Source organism: Canis lupus, chromosome 3, assembly GCF_011100685.1.
Source record: "Canis lupus familiaris isolate Mischka breed German Shepherd chromosome 3, alternate assembly UU_Cfam_GSD_1.0, whole genome shotgun sequence".
NCBI classification, from domain to species: Eukaryota; Metazoa; Chordata; class Mammalia; order Carnivora; family Canidae; genus Canis; species Canis lupus.
The window spans coordinates 89,925,313-89,942,459 of record NC_049224.1 but is presented as its reverse complement, the minus strand read 5'-3'; the positions used below and the strand labels follow the sequence as shown (position 1 = coordinate 89,942,459).

The 17,147-nt window shown below is 38.6% G+C and overlaps 1 pseudogene; it reads left to right on the top strand.

Moving 5' to 3' along the window:
* Positions 1-16,635, top strand: part of LOC100688023 — a 28,843-nt pseudogene extending 12,208 nt beyond the window's left edge.
* Positions 16,636-17,147: the final 512 nt, after the last annotated feature.

The window sequence follows — 17,147 nt, the reverse complement described above, 5'->3', positions numbered from 1 at the left end:
TGAAACAGAAGGAAATTGGAAGCAATGCATACAAGGTATTTCCATGAAAAGAGCATGATCAGCTCTGGTCAACACAATACTGCTGAGAGTTTAGCTCACAGGAGGACTGAGAATTCATCACTAGACTTAGCACCCGGTGGTCGTACGTGACCTTGACAATAGCTTCTCCCACAGGGTAGCAGGGAGAAAAATCTAGCTGAAGTATGTTCAAGAGAAAATAACAGAGGAATTAAAGACAAGTGAAGAACAATCTTTTAAGGAGCTTTGCTTTAAGAGGGAACAGCTGGAAGAGGAAGAGAGGTCAAACAGGTTTTTTTTAGTTTGTTTTTATTTGTTTAGATAAGAGAAATTACAACATGTTTATATGGCGGTGGCAATAATCCAGTTAAAAGGGAAAACACTGGAAATGCTGCAAAGAGAGGGAGGTCACCAGGCTAAATTCCCGAGTGGGTTAGAAGATTTGGTGAATGGAGTATACATGGAAGGATTGGCCTTACTTAGGAGTAGCTCTTCCAGGGTGAAAACAAGGGGTGCCTGGGTGGCTCAGGCAGTTAAGCATCTGACTCTTGATTTCGATTCAGGTCATAGTCTCAGAGTCATGAGAACAAGGTTGAGCACTGGAGTGTGGAGCCTGGTTGGGATTTGGGATTCCTTCTCTAAAAAAGAAGAAAGAAAAGAAGAGAGAGAGAGAGAGAGAGAGAGAGAGGAAGGAAGGAAGGAAGGAAGGAAGGAAGGAAGGAAGGAAGGAAGGAAGGAAGGGAGGGAGGGAGGGAGGAAGGAAGAAAAAAGCAAAGGCAGATTATACGGCTAGAACAGAATGTTGTAGATGTGACTTGAGGGTTATATGGCAGTTCTCTCGGACTGCTGTTCTTTTGTTCACTGTAATTGGAACAAGATCGTCATCGTAGAGTCAGAAGTGGGGAGAAACATTGGTGGAGGGGTTGAGGGGAGAGGGAAGCTGTGAAATAATCATCCGGAAGAGGAAGAGTCTAGAATAAGGACACAGTAGAGTCACTTAAGGTCAGTGGTCGTGGTTCTAAAGTGATGCCCAGTAAACAGTTGTCTGTCTCCCCAGCCACGTTCCCCTTTCTCTCTACCTGTAGATAGATACAGATGAAGAGCAGGCAAAGAACTGGATTTAATCGAAGTTGGACCTCACTAAGCAAGCAAGTAGGTCATATGAGAAAGTTGTGGGTGAATGAGCAAAATGAGGGACCCGAACTCACTGTAGGGAATGAGGGAGAGAAGGAAAAATGAAAAGCTCTTAGGACCACTGTGAAATGCATTGTACATTCCAGGGGATCAAAGAATTGCTGAGACCTCCTTGCCCTTCCTCCTTTCTTATCTCCCTCCCCTGTTTTTGCCTTCTGTGGTTCCCACCTCTAAATGGCCTTGAACAAACTACTCAATCTCCTTGTGCCTCAGTTTCCTCATCCTTAAAATAGAATTCACGTCATTACATTGCTGTAAAGATAAACTATTCTTTTTTTTTTTTTTACTGTAAAACAGATGCAAAACAATTGGAAGAGTGCTTGGCCCCCAGTAATTGGCCTATCAATGTTAGCTATCAATGCTATTTAATCCCTCGTAATGCTTTTCCTTCTTTACATGTTTGTTAAACCTCTACCTTGATGGAGGTACTGTGCGAGGTTATAAAGATGGATAGCACAGGTTGCCTTCCCCGAAGGGGCTCACACTGTTGTCAGTACAACTGAAGTGAGTGAACAGAGTGCCCAGGGATCCTACAGAAGTAAGCACTTAAGGCTCGAGTTGATTTCTTATGGATGAGAAGGAATTAGCTAAGTGGAGTGTTTGAGGAGAACAGGAAGGGAATTCCAGGAGGACACAAGGGTGGGATCTAAAGTAATGATTCCTAAAATAACAATATTAGAAGGCATGGGAATCCTCATGGTGAGTGGAGCCTGTTCCCAGAAGGGCAAATAATTTCTGAGATCGCAGTATGTGAATGGCTGACATGTCGGAGCCACCCTGATTAGTACACAACTAAGGGCTACGTATTAGTAACCTACTGGGTTATTAAACATCAATTTATTTTATATATTGGAAATAGCTCATTGCAAAGAGTTTTCTGGGATACTCTAATATGGTATTATACTAACAAATCTGGCTTCTAAAAAATGCTTGTCAAAGTTTCTGAGCTTCCACTGCATGTATACACAGGAGAGTCAGAATGTCTCTCTTTTTTTTTAAGATTTATTTATTGATTTGAGAGCATGAGAGAGAAAGCACAAGCAGGGGGAGGAGCAGAGGGAGAGGGAGAGACTCTCAGCAGACTCCTCGCTGAGCAGGAAGCCCGACCCAGGGCTGGATCCCACAACGCTGAGATCATGACCTGAGCTGAAATCAAAGGTTGGATGCTCAACCGACAGAGATGCCCATGTGCCCCAGACAATCGGAGTGTTTCTGGATGATTCAGAAAAGATGCTTTGTTAGCTGTGCATCAGTGTTAGCTGATCAGTGGTGGTTTCCTCCACTGCTACTCTTGCAAAAATGTATATTGGTTTGGCTTTCTCAGTTTTAGTCCTGTTGCAAATGTTCGATTCTACAGGATGTGGCAACACATGTTTGCATATTTGGGAATCATACTTTTCCATTAACTAAACCTTAAGAACTACATGCACTGATATTTAAATGTAATTCATTCATGTTTCTATCACTAATGAAGATATATAGTTAATCTATGCATACATCCCTTATAAGTGACATTTTCCTGATGATATGTTAGCTCACACTGAATAGTACTCAAAAACTTGCAACTTATTTCAAGATAAATCGTGATGAAAACACTGGGTAATTTTTAAATGTATAGTGTATTTTGAGTCTCAGAGAAAGAGATATGACAGTGCAGGAAGTCAGAGGGAGATTTGAAGATGATACATCACTGGCTTTGAAGGTGGAGGAAGAAACTATGCACCGAAGAATGCGCACGTGGCCTCTGGAAGTTGGGAAAGCCATGAAAACCTTCTCCTAGAGCCTCCAGAAGGAATGTGGTCCTGCCTGCAAGTTGACTTCTGACCTCTAGAGCTGTAAGATAAGTTGTGCACTTTTTGAGCAACTCCTGTTATAGCAGCAGAAAATTAATTCATCCAACCTAGAGTATTACAATCATTAACAACCTGAGAAGGGCACTTGGGTGGCTCAGTCAGTTGGGCGTCCCAGCTTCTGACTCTTGGTTTCCACTCATCTTGTGACCTCAGGGTCGTGAGACTGAGCCCTGCCTAGGAAAGTGTGCTGGGCAGGGAACCTGCTTAAGACTCTCCCTCTTGCTTTCCCTCTGCCCTTCCTCATGTGCGTGCACATGCTCATGCTCTCTCTAAAAAAATAAGTATATAAATACAAAAATTTAAAAAGTGAGAACAGTCATGGGAAGCATTTTTGAAAGTTTCTAGCAATGAGCATTTCTTTGGATCTACTGGACACAAAGGACCGTTTGAAGCCCTCTGAACCCATCTCTGAGGCTCGGCAATGACCAGCCTTCTCTGGGAGAGAATATCAGATCAAATTATGGAACTTGATTCTCCCAGTACTTAGACACGTAAGTCCAGAAATATGGAATCATGAGTTAATAAATATTTATGGAGCCATCTCTGGTTACTCAGAACCAGTACTCCCATTTCCACCTTCGATACACATGGACTTAAATAGCAGGATGGAGAGCCCATATTCACATTCATTCCTGAGTATGTTTGTTCAACTATGTGAACTCTAAATCCAAACACAAATAATTATTAATTGAATTGCATTATCCATGCCTTTTAGTCGCTCCTAAAGGTGAATAACACAGAGTTACTGCATCTACTTTATAGTTTATAAGCATGAAGTGCAAGTGGAGTACTGTTAAGTAGGTTATTTCAGTAGAAGGCCATAAAAATACTACTCTGTCAATGGTCATAAGAGATAGCCTTGGCAATTCTGGTGCCCTAGTGTGAGGTATAGGTGCAGATTTTTTTCTAGAGCAATCCTGTGCTCTCCAGCAGTGTTCTAATCTATGCAGATCTATAGATAACTATAATAAATCATCCAACTCCATTCCTTAAGTAAGGAATTACTGCTTTGGCTTGAAATTTTAATAGTTTAGAGGTTGAGAAATATCTAAATATTGCAAATAGCTTAACCATCATTCCACTAAGAGTGCAGGAATGGAAATAGCATCTGATTACCTGCTCTGAATGCTTCTATAAACACATTTTAAAAACATTTTTTAAAGTCTCTTCAAGCTGCTTTTTCCAAGTTGAATATTTTAGAGCTATACTAGAGTAACATGTTTTACTTAAGAAGATGGATCTAAATGTGCTTTTTAGTGAACAAGTCCTTAAGAGTGGCATTACTCATATCCGTATTACTTTTTCTCAACCCACTAACAAGACTTCTTGAGAGATGTGTTATATGCAGTTATTGCTCAATAAAAAGTACCAGAAAACTGACCTGCTAGATTTCAGCTGCTGTCTTGGTCACACGGCAAGTATGATTTGGACACAGGCCTGTCTCATAGCAGGAGCTGGAGCTGAATTTGGCAGCAAGACTTCTGGCTTTAGCCTGTCCTCCATCCCTCTGTGATGTTGGTTTTGCAAAAGGAAGTAATGTCAGGTATTTGCAAGTAACACAAACAGTAACATATTACCAAAATTACATATTTTGTTAAGTCATCCCCAAACATGTGACTCAAGACAACAATTACTTTTCCATGTTCACACATCTGTAGATCAGCTGCGTATTGGCTGACCTAGGCTGGCCTTGGCTTGGGCTTGCTTCCTTTAGCCAACACAAGCCACACAGCCAAGTTCAGTATCAATAGAATGAGGAAATACATTGTGCCCACAGTGGGAGGAAAAGGAAAGAGAGTATTTGCAAAACGATAATCTAAAATATTAAAGACTCTGATTAACTTAAACCAAGAATCACTTTATTGCAAAGATACAACAGGACTCTAAGGATCGAAGGAAAAGCTGAAAAATCAAGCCTGAAAAGGAAACAGAATGGATCCATGGGTCTATGTAGGAGGAATCCAAAGGGAGTGTCTGTAGAAACTGGTCCCTAGAGGGATGAGTATCAACCAGCTCCAGTATGTATTGCTCTAATCAAGTTTGAAAGTCCAAGGAGAGCACCTCCGCTTGGTCAAATCACACGTGTGCTCTTGGGTTGGCTGATCAGGAACTAATGCACAACACCGGCGCATTTTCATTTTGTCTTTCCTGTAGGCAGTACAAGATGACGTGCCAGCTTGATTTTAAGGAGGGTGCCCCTGGAGTTTGTAGGACTGGCTGTCAGGTTTGTTAGAAGTTACATAGGTAATTAGATGTCAACTATTTATAACCAGTGGGAGACAGAAAACTTCTGGCCTACCATTCTAGGCATGCTGAAATTAGTTCTGAATTGTTGTGAGACCATGGGATTGAAAAATGACGATTTATGCAAGGCAATAAGAAAGTGTCCCCAGAGTTGGCGATGATGGTCATCTTTTCTCCATTCCTGCATGCTGCACAGGGGAGAAAAATACTCACATGGACATCTGGGTATGTTTAGGAGGGGAATTGCTACTAGTAGGCAATAAACTAATGATATGAATTGCACATAGAAAATAGCACTGTAAGTTTGGAATTTACTGGACTCTTCACTTGTCATTGAGATACTTATGCAATAAGTGTACTACAAAAAATACGTCAATACACAATTCTAGATAGAGGAGTATAAATGATAACATTGAGTAAACCACACATGGTTGAGTTCCTCATAGCTGAACAATGCTTCTCAATACTAAAATATTCATATTGCCCTAAAATATATTTGTATATGTTATGTCTGTATGTCTGTGGACTGTACTTATGGACATCCATAGCATCTAAAAAATGACACTAATTCTTATGTTGGCAACTGTGGATGGGCACTGAATGCTAAATTGCTTTTAATTTCACTTTAAAGAATCTTGACTTAAGTTTTTTTATTTAAAAAAAATTTCAGGTGGGAGAGGGGCAGAGAGAGAGAGAATCCTAAGCAGGCTCCATGCTCAGCACTGAGCCCAACGTGGGGCTTGATCTCAAGACCCTGAGATCATGATCTGAGCTGAGATCAAGAATTGGACACTTAGGTAACTGAGCCACCCAGGCCCCCCTAAATTGTTTATTTTAAAATATACCACCTATGTAACAAAAGAGTATGTCTTTCTTTTAAATTTAATATATAATTTTGAATGATTTAGAAAAATGACTTCTTGAAAACATACTTGTAACTTTCAGTGTTTTTCATTTTCTTTCACTTATGCTTTTGGATGAGGTGTTAACATTTTGTGAATTTTGAATAATAAGCTATGTTTTATTTTTAATTCCTTAGAATGCACAAGTCGAGATTGTGATAGGATGAGATAACATAAAAGCACAGATCAGAAAAAGAAAAAGAAGATGGAAAATCTTCAAAGGAGTTATCTGCCTAAAAAAAAAAAAAAAAAAAAGAACTGGAAAGAATGCAAGTGAAATGACTCTTCTTGAGCATGCTTTGCATAAAATTGTGATGAGGCATTTCAGTCTTTACTTGAGTAAGATTTACTGATCAAAACATTAAAGATGAGCAAGAAGCTTTTTCCAATCAAATCAACAATTTAAACAGGTCAGATGAAATCCCAACCACATCATGTTCTTTAATAACAGAAAATGTGAATTATCACCCCAAAGCAATGAGAATGAAAAAGAGAATTGTTCACATCAAATTCACAACTTAGAAGAAACAGATACCACTCTGGTCACCGTATTAAAGGATGGTGAAAAGTGCATTTATCAACCAAGCAAATTGAAGGAAAAGACAAAAATCCCTGGAGTGTTACTGTTTCTTGGATTGTGATGCCAGAAAATGGCCGTCACCTCCTTCTGACAGCATGAGAGGGTTTTAGCAAAACACAATCTGACTCAAATTAATTATTATGATTTTTTACTTGGATGTATATATCAGAAAATTTAGTATTTACTTTTACAATAAAATTATTTTAAATGGAGAAAAATTGTAGATATTGGTACTTGTATTCTCAATCTGTGGCAAAGAATATTGAGACTGCATTTTCATGTTGCCTAACTAAGCTTTAAGTTCAGCCTTGATCACTGAAGGTATCCATGACTAGAAATACGTTTTTGGTTCAAAGAAACACAAAATGCCACTTTCTGATAAAAAAAAATTAAAATAATTCACAAATGCAATTACTAGCACTCAAAAAGTTCGAGTAAACACCAGTCAATAAGTAACAGGCAACAAAGATAAGTAAATGCCAATATGTTAACGGCCATCCAGAATAGAATAATATCATATGCTCAATATCAGTAGAGCATAATAATGATTTTGGTGGCACCAAGGGAATAATATTAACACAAAAGAAAGCAAAAAGTTCAGTTTATTAGAAATTATTTCTAAAAAAAAAAGAAATTTCTAACTTTGTTTAAGCAATAGCTGATAACGTAAAGCAGATTTTATAAACTAAGTGTCTGGGATGGGGAAGTCAAAATGAGAGTACTAGTTTAATGTGTAATAAGGTAAAACAAACAATTATAAATAATTATGCGAGGGAAATACTATCTAACTTTGTACCAGGGATAAAAATTATATTAAACAACAAGCATTCATTATAGTTATTGCTGGGCTCCCAGAAGAAAACAATGGGGTGGATCTCGTTTGTTTTACACCTGTTGTAAAACGCACACATTCTGGCCTAAGCACTACAAAAAAAATTTCAATTTTCAGCATTGATATAAAAGATTTGCTGTGCCTATGATCCTGGTGCTAACATAATTGGTAATTAAAAGTGTATACAAGTTAGAATCGGAGCCAAAATCCCAGGCCCATGTACAGCATATACAGTTAGATTTCGTTGCTAGGAGACAGGGCTGCCGATTACCAATAGCATGACTCTAATGTTCTTTAGAAAAATCCAGAGACCACATATGGGGTTTTGTTTTTGTTTTTATTTTAATTCACCCAGAGATGGAACAAATAACTTGATAGACAAATTGAAAACTTTGACCTTATAAATACACTTGTACACATGATGATAATGCCAACGAAATACTGTTAAAGCATTTAGATCTCATTAGGCGAGATGTGAAATGTTTAGAAGATAAGAGGAAATTAACAGGAGACTAGCCCTCAAATCAAGAGCAAGACATGATCTTAGGTGAAAATTTAAATTAATACTGAAATGTGCTATAAGTTATTTGTCATGAACTGTTGCTTGTTGATAATAAGGTTAGCAGAAGCTTACCAGAAAAGCCCAGAGAAATCTAAATTTGGCTGTTTCACTTTTTAAAAGTCAAACAAAAGTACATATTGCAATTTTTTAAGATGTGTTTTTAAATTTCACCAAAAGCTACACATGAAATATGAAGCAAAAATGACATTGCGACAAAATATAAGATTTTACAACAAGGAAGAAAAAAATATTTTTAGGCCTATAAAGCAGTAAGAATATTACAAGAAATCACACATCTCTATAGGGACTGTTTTCTGGCCATTTCTTTTCACTGACTTATTGAGATAATTTCACATGTCATAAAATTCACCCATTCAAAGTGATCGGTTCAATGGTTTTTAGTATATTCAGAGTTGTGCAACCATCACCATAGTCTAATTTTTGTCATATTTTTGAATAACAGCTTTATTAAGATATAATTCACATACTATAAAGTTCACCTTTTTCAAGTGTACAATTCAGTAGTTTTTAGTATATTCAGAGTTGTGCAATCATACTCACTATTTAATTTCAGAGCATCTCCTCACTCCAAAAAGAAGCCCCTCCTCTTCCTCCCTCCACCCTTCTAAGTCACTACTTTCCGCCTCTGTGGATGTCTCTTTTCTGAACACTCCATATAAATAGGAATATGCCCCTTTTATGTCTGCCTTCTCGCTGTGTCCCAGTTGCATGTTGTAGGATAGATCAGAACTTCCTTTGATAAACTAAACATATTTAGTCGTATGGATATACCACATGTTAATCACACGTTCATCAGTCGATAGACATTTTGGTTGTCCCAATTTTGGCCATTATGAAAAATGTCATTTTGAACATTTGTGTACAAGTTTTAGTGTGGACACATATTTTCAGTGGTCTTGGATTTATACCTAGGGGTGGATTCCTGGATCATACGATAACTCTGTTATAGCTTTTGGGGGAACTGCCAAACAATTTTTTTTTTAAATAGTGGCATCGAGGGCACCTGAGGGTGCTCAGTGGCTGAGCATCTGCCTTCAGCTCAGGGCGTGACCCTGGGGTCCCGGGATCAAGTCCTGCATCGGGCTCCCTGCGTGGAGCCTGCTTCTCCTTCTGCCTGTGTCTCTGCCTCTCTCTCTGTGTGTGTCTCTCATGAACAAATAAACAAATAAAATCTTTAAAAAATAATAAAATAAAATAGGGTCATCATTTTACATTCCCATAAGCAATGCATAACAGTTCCAATTTCTCCATATCCTTGCTAAACCTTGTCATGGGTTGTCTTTTTTAGTTTAGCCATCTTAGTGTCTATGAAGTAGATTGGCATTGTGGTTTGGGTTTGCATTTCCCTGATGACTAAAGATGTTGAGCATCTTTTCAAATGTTTATTGGCAAGTAGTACATCTTCTACGGAGAAGAGAAGTGTTTATCCAAATCCTGTGCCCCTCTGTAATCAGATTATCTTTACTTTTTATTGTTGACTTGTATTTCTTGCCATTTTAAGATTAAAATAAAGTCTTTTATATTTTATGGGATAAATTTGACATAAAAATTGTGTGAAGTTTAAGGCACACCTGTGTTACTTTGATATATTTATATATTGCAATATGATTACCACTGTAATATTTACCACATTATGTCATTTTAATTCACTACTGTTGTCTCTAGTCATTAAACTGTGCACTGTAGGCTGATCCCTGGGTGGCTCAGCAGTTGAGCGTCTGCCTTCTGCTCAGGCCGTGACCCCGGGGTCCTGGGATCGAGTCCCACATCGGGCTCCCTGCATGGAGCCTGCTTCTCCCTCTGCCTGTGTCTCTGCTCCCCTCTCTCTCTGTGTCTCTCATGAATAAATCAATAAAAATCTTTTTAAAAATAAAATAATAAAATAAACTGTGCACTGTATGTTTTTTATGTGTGTATGTGTGCAAACAATGTATTTCTAAGGCTTATTTATTACTTGTTACAACTTTGTACCCTTAAACAACAATTAAAATATAATCTTGATAGAATAAAATAGAAATTTGGAAAAATTGAACAAACACTGCTCTTTTGGGTTTGCTTTATAATATCTGACTTTTAAAATTTGAAAGAACTTAAATGATACAGTTGGATATAAATACAAAAAATGCTGAAATTGCAATAGAAATAACAATTCAATATATAAAATTAAGATATTTTAAATATTTTCTGTCGTCTAATCATTTGTCTAAGGGACCTCTTTACATTGTTTGAGCATAACATGTAAAATCCATAGCTCATTTCTGAATTTAGATATTGCTTTACAAAATTTGATGATGATTTCAGTTACTAATGCTTCTACAGAGCACAGGTTTCAAAGTTGAAATTTATACAGGAAAAGAAAATATCTAAACAGTATATGGTAATCTAATTTGACACAACTGTCAGTGATACACAAATGATGTGGAAATTTTTGACTGTAACAATATTAGTTAAGGGAAAAATGATTTTCTCTCAAAATATGTAATACTTCATAAATTATCTATTTTTTTTAAATTATCTATTTTTCATTACTAATGTAAACATATCCAGCCCATCAGCAAAGCTCTCAACTACAATCCATAATAATTAATACAGTTGTCCTTGCTGTTTTTCTTATTTCAGTCAATGAAAACCACAGTTTTATACATGTTTTTTCAATTTTGCTGCATTAATGTCAAGGTCAGGATAGGAGGCTATGGTATATTTATTTAACAGTTAGCTTTATTTATGATTTTAAAATATCTATACATCTCCATTTCTTCTCTCGTCCCCTAGACTAATCTGGTCATGTTTATTATTGATGGGTTAATTTAACACTTTGTTAAGTGTGAGTGGATTATTATGGTTTTGTATAATTAAAATGAATCAGTGGAGAAAGGCTAACTGCGAGTCTTCCCCTCCTAATCCTGGAAGGCCCCAGTTTGCTACTCATAATTATATTGAGAGTGGGAGGTGTGGCTGTGAGGAAGTAAAAAAAAAAAAAAAAAAAAAAAAAAAAAAAAAACAGAGCCAATCTAAACACCTGTGCAGAAAAGAAACGTAGGCAGCTATCACCACACGTCACCGACTGTACCAAATAGATTAAAAAGCACTGGAACATTATTAAGAAAATTGCACAAAGAAAATATGATCCCACATTATAAATGTCTGAGACTCTAAGAAACTCGAAACGACCCTCAGTTCCTCTTTTACTAAGCATGCAGCTGAGTGAGGAAGGCATTCAGCCCATGAAGAAGACTTATTCTTGTCCAATGCCCACTCCACATGTTGCAAACAGTGTAGAGTCAAAGACCCTCGAGAAAAGTAACCCATTTGAAACTCCTCTGCCAGGAAACAAAATCAGTTTCTTATTTATTTATTTATTTATTTATTTTTATTTATTTATTTATGCAAAATCAGTGTCTAACGAAGGAGCATTCCTATTCCATTGTCCTTTCCCAAGGTGGAAGGTCCTCCCCATCTCTGCCAGGTAGGTCTTCAGGATTATTGTGGGTCACATTAGTTTCTCCAATGCACCAGCCATTTGACCCCTCCCCAAATGGAGAGTTTAGTGCAGCCACTGTGCCCCGGTTCTCCTACTGTGTACTTGGAGAGCATGCACAGGTGACTTACCTTTTGAGTTCAATGGTTTCCAGAGCAAGAGAGTTCACCCTGGAGTTTAATGTGGAGTCTACTACGATGAACCCAGAAAGCCTATGCTTTGAGCTTGACACAGAGGCAAAATGGGACCCTTGGACTCACTTGTTTAGGAAGGAGTTGAACATATTTTGCACAAGGGAAGTAGAGTGAGATGAATACTTGCTGACCTGAAAGTGCTAATCTGTAATGCAATTCACAGAGCATTTCTGGGTTTTAACCTCATACCACAGAGAAGATTATAGATTCTCTCCTACCTGTTGCCTAGTGGATCATGTGACCAGACCTGGCCAGTGGCTTATGGTGAAAGTGGGACTGACGTCTGGGATGGAGCTCTGTGTTGCTATGTGACACTCCGTGATGACCAGCAATGTTTGGGACAGTAGCTGCTCCGTTAGCCTGAAACCAGAGAGAGTAACCAAGGAGGAAGCAAAACCACAGCTGACCCCCAACAGATAGGTTGATAGGAGAGAAAAAACTTCTGTTGTTACGAGCCATAGAGAGAGGGGAGTTATTACATTATAATGTAGACGTTCCCAGTGGCTGCAGTGACATTTCTTAGTACAAATAAGGCATTCCTCAAATTAAATGTTTGAACATTTAATGCTTAACTGGTGAACATTATGAATTATTATTATTAACTGGAAGCATTATGAATCACAAATACTGCCTCAAATTTATCATTTTTTTAAGTTGTATTTATTGGAGAGAGAGAGAGCACATGAGCAGGGGCAGGAGGAGAGGGAGAGGGAGAAGCAGACTCCCCGCTGGGCAGGGAGCCCGATGCAGGGCTGGATCCAGGGACCCCGGGATCATGACCTGAGCCGAATGCAGACACTTAACTGACTGAGCCACCCTCAAATTTACTTTTAAAATTTGTTGGTCTGATCGAAGTCTAGACTCAGAAAAGGGTGATACTTTTCCCAGCGAAAAGCAGGTTAACTTTAAAACTCGAGTTCTTTTCAACCATTTACAGTATTTACAGTTACTGCTGGTAGCACAATGATTTTAGAATAATGGAAGCTAATGTGACTTTTTACTCCCAATTTCTCCCCGGGATACTTGGCAGTTTCTCTCAATCTTCTGGTTGCTTTCTCAAAAACAGCTGGGACTTAATTCTGAGAAAGCAGAGAAACAACATTGTCCTACAGCTTTTAATTGCCAATTAAGCAGGTTTCAATTTATGAATCCATCTCATCTGTGATTAAAATGGAGTTTTTTTAAAAAAAAAAAGATCTTTAAAGACTTTGAGTACTTCTTCACATTCCTTTCCTGAGTAGATAGAGTTAATAAGTTTTAATCTATATCCATAAATAAAAATGAATGTCTTTGTCTAACACTTGAAGGAAAGTAAAATATGTGTACTGTAGACCCTCATACCTGCAAATGTTAATAATATTACATTATGTTTATGGCAATATCAAGCAGATAATTACATGAAAAATCATTGTTGTGAATTAATTAAAAGACACTGACTGGGCAAAATGCATAAATAGCAAAATACCATCTACTTATATGATATAGATCATATATATGCCCATCAGATAGGTTTGTCAGGTACAAGCGCACACACGAAATTCTGAAATGGAAATTGTCTCAGAGAAAAAGCAATCATATATATGTCTGTGTTCACAAAAATGTTTTAAGAAGTATTTTTATAAAGCACCCTTGACTCATATTTAGATTTCATTGCCAATCTTAAGTAAATTATCTCACAGTCTCTATTTTCCTGGGTGGGTGCGAGAGTAGTGTTTATTCATTTAATTGGTTCTGGAGTAAAGATTTCTCATTTGGTTCCTGCTGTACTCCCAAAGTTAAAACATGTATTATATTAAGAGAAAATAATGTCTGAGTAAATTATTATTGAACATGGCTCTTTCTGTTATTAATGACATATTGATTTGTAGATCCCCCCACCTCATGACCTATTTCTTATGTCTCCATGGACTCCAAATTAGAGGAAGAAATAGGATTTTTTTTTCCTCTCTATATTCAGTATTAAGAGTAGCAAATCCTGATACTAAGATGGTCAGGAAATTGAGGGGTGGGGTGGGGGGATACCCTGTTTGCTAAATTAGGAAATCCTAGGACTGGTCTCCATATTCCCCAAGTCTCCTGTATGGGACACCACCCTCTTGGATGGTGGTTCTCAATCTTGGCTGCACATTAGATCATGTGGGAGCTTTCAAAAATTCTGATGCCCAAGTACACCCTGAATTAATTAAGTATAAATACTTTGGGGAGTGTGTCAACTTGACTGGGACATGAGGTGCCCAGATATTTGGTCAACCATTATTCTAGATTTTCCCGTGAGGATGTTTTTAGATGAATTTAACATTTAAATTGAAAGACTAAGTAAAGCAGATTGTCCTCCCTAATGCAGGAGGGCCTCATCCAATTAGTTGAAGACCTGAATCCAACAAAAAGACTGACTTTCCCCTGAATAAGTGAGAATTCCTTCTTTCATGACTGCTTTGAGCTGGAACATTGTGTTTGTTTGTTTGTTTGTTTTCCTGCCTTCAGGCTTGAACGGAAACATCTGTTCTTCCTGGGTCTTGAGTCTGCTGGCTTTCAGATTGGAACTCACACCATCAGCTCTCCTGGATCTCTAGCTTGCTGCCTGCAGATCGTGGGACTTGTCAGCCTCCGTAATTATGTGAGTCAATTCCTCATAATAAATCTCTCTTTCTCTCTTCATATATATATGGCCATGTGAATTTATATGGCCAAAGAAATGTGAGACGTCATGGATGTCGCACGTCTGTCATGTTCAAGAGCCAGGGGAGAATCTCCATGCACTCTTTTCCCTGTAGTGTAATGATCACAAATGTTTTAGGGGTTTTAGGGACAGGATGTTCAGGGGGTCTGGTTCCTGAAGTGAAGGTGATGAGAAGATGACATGCAGCAGAGCACAACTGACCCAGAGTGGACATGAAGCATGAGTGAGAGGAATAAATAATATTATGAGTTTTCTGTAAGAGTTTTATGAAACCGTGTTAAGATACACACACATACACACATGCTTTACCAGTTCTGGGGCTATTCTGCCTCAGGGTTTGTTGTTATGTGAGGTAATATATTTTCTTATGGGATAAAAGATTTGGTCATGGTTTTATGTTGTTTTTATCTATAATCATTCAAATTGTGCAGCAGAAATACTCTTCTCAATCCTTCAAATCCTACTCATTGTCCTGTCTTCCCTGGTGTCATAGGACAGCATTGTGCTTCTCATTTCTGTCACACAGCTATACATGTTTTTCTCATCACATGCACCTGAGTGATTCCTAATGTCTTACTTTGCTATTGCCTCTCTGCTGGCCTATAGGCTTCCCGAGGGGAAGATTTATATCTTTCTATCTTTGCTTCTCTGGCATCTATACCCATACCAAGTACCTAACAGGGCTCAACATACATTTTTTCTGAACTAAATCACATAATCCCTCCATGTTGAAGTGGTAATATACCTTCTTCAAGTGCCGCATGCTCTAGTTAACAGTTGTATAAGCAGCTGTGCTTTTACTAAGTTTCTTCCTTTACACTCCTATAATTTTTATTTTTCATTATAAAAATCTTCCCTCATTTCAAAAAAAAAAAAATTAGAAAAGAGTGTCAAGGGGCACCCGGGTGGCTCAGTTGGTTGAGCCAACGACTCTTGATTTTGGCTCAGGGCTCAGGCCATTAGATTGAGCTCCGCATTGGGCTCTACGATGGGTGTGGAGTCTGCTTAAGATCATCTCTCTCCCTCTGTCCCTCTCCTCCCAAAATAGGAAAGGTGTCAAAATGTATAAAGTAAAACTGGATAGGAAAGAAAGGAGTAGATAAAATAGCCCCCAAGTTCTGAAATGCAATGCAATAAGAGCAGATAGGTATGTACAAACGTCAGGAAAATAACATGAAGACCGTCACACATTTAGCATACGTAAATGTATACACAGTACCTAACGGTATGCCCCAAATTCAACTTTGTGCTAAAAAAACCAACAAACATCTCTCTCCTCCAGCCATCCAAGACGCCCAAAGGAAAGAAGGCTAAGGGGAAGAAAGTGGCCCCCGCCCTGTTGTTGTGAAGAAGCAGGAGGCCAAAAGGCAGTCAATCCCCTGTTTGAGAAATGGCTCAAGTATTTTGGCATCTGACAAGACATCCAGCCCAAAAGAGACCTCACCCACTTTGTCAGATGGCCTTGCTACATCTGGCTGCAGCAGTAAGAGATTTTTCTCAATAAACATCTAAAAATGCCTCCCACAATTAACCAGTTCACCCAGGCCTTGGACCGCCAAGCAGCTACCCGACTGCTTAAGCTGGCCCCCCAGTCCAGACCAGAGACAAAGCAAGAGAAGCAGCAGAGATTGTTGGCTGGCTTGAGAAGAAAGCTGCTGGCAAAGAGAATGTCCTGACTAAAAGGCCACCTGTCCTTGGGGTTGGGGTTAATACGGTCACCACCTTGGTGGAAAACAAGAAGGCTCAGCTGGTAGTGATGGCGCGTGACGTGGATCCCACTGAGCTGGTTGTCTTCGTGCCTGCCCTGTGTCATATGATCGGGGTTCCCTATCCGTACTGTCAGAGGGAAGCCAGGCTGGGGCGTCTGGTCCACAGGAAGACCAGCACCACTGTCACCTCCACACAGACTAATTCAGAAGACAAAGGAGCTCTGACTCAGCTGATGGAAGCCATCAGGATCAATTACAGTGACCGATTTGATGAGATCTGCCATCACCAGGGAGGCAACATTCTGGGTTCAAAGCCGGTGGCTCCCATTGCCACGGTGGAAAAGGCAAAGGCTAGTGAACTGGCCTGAGTGGACACTTGAATTTTCTGTATGTGAAAGTAATAAAAAGTCCCTTTTCAAAAAGAGAGAGAGAGAAAGAGAAGAAAGTAACCAGATGGAGAAACAATAACACTTACAAGAATCATTATAACCATAATATAAAATTTATCTGTAATGATGGATAATATTCATTGAGCACTTTGTATGTGCCTTGCCACATTCTAAGCAATTAACTTACATCAATTCACTTAAACATCAGGATAATCTCTTGAAATAAGTACTAGGATGATCCCAGTATTAGAGAGTAATAAAAAATAACTTTTTAAAAATGATTTTATTTATTTATTCATAAGCGACCCAGAGAAAGAGACAGAGACACAGGCAGAGGGTGAAGCAGGCTCCATGCAGGGAGCCCGACGTGGGACTCGATCCCGGGACCCCGGGGTCATGCCCTGAGCCAAAGGCAGATGCTCCCAAAAAGGATGAACATTTAAGCCAAGGTCATAAAACTATTAAGTTGTATAACCTAGATTGAAATTCAG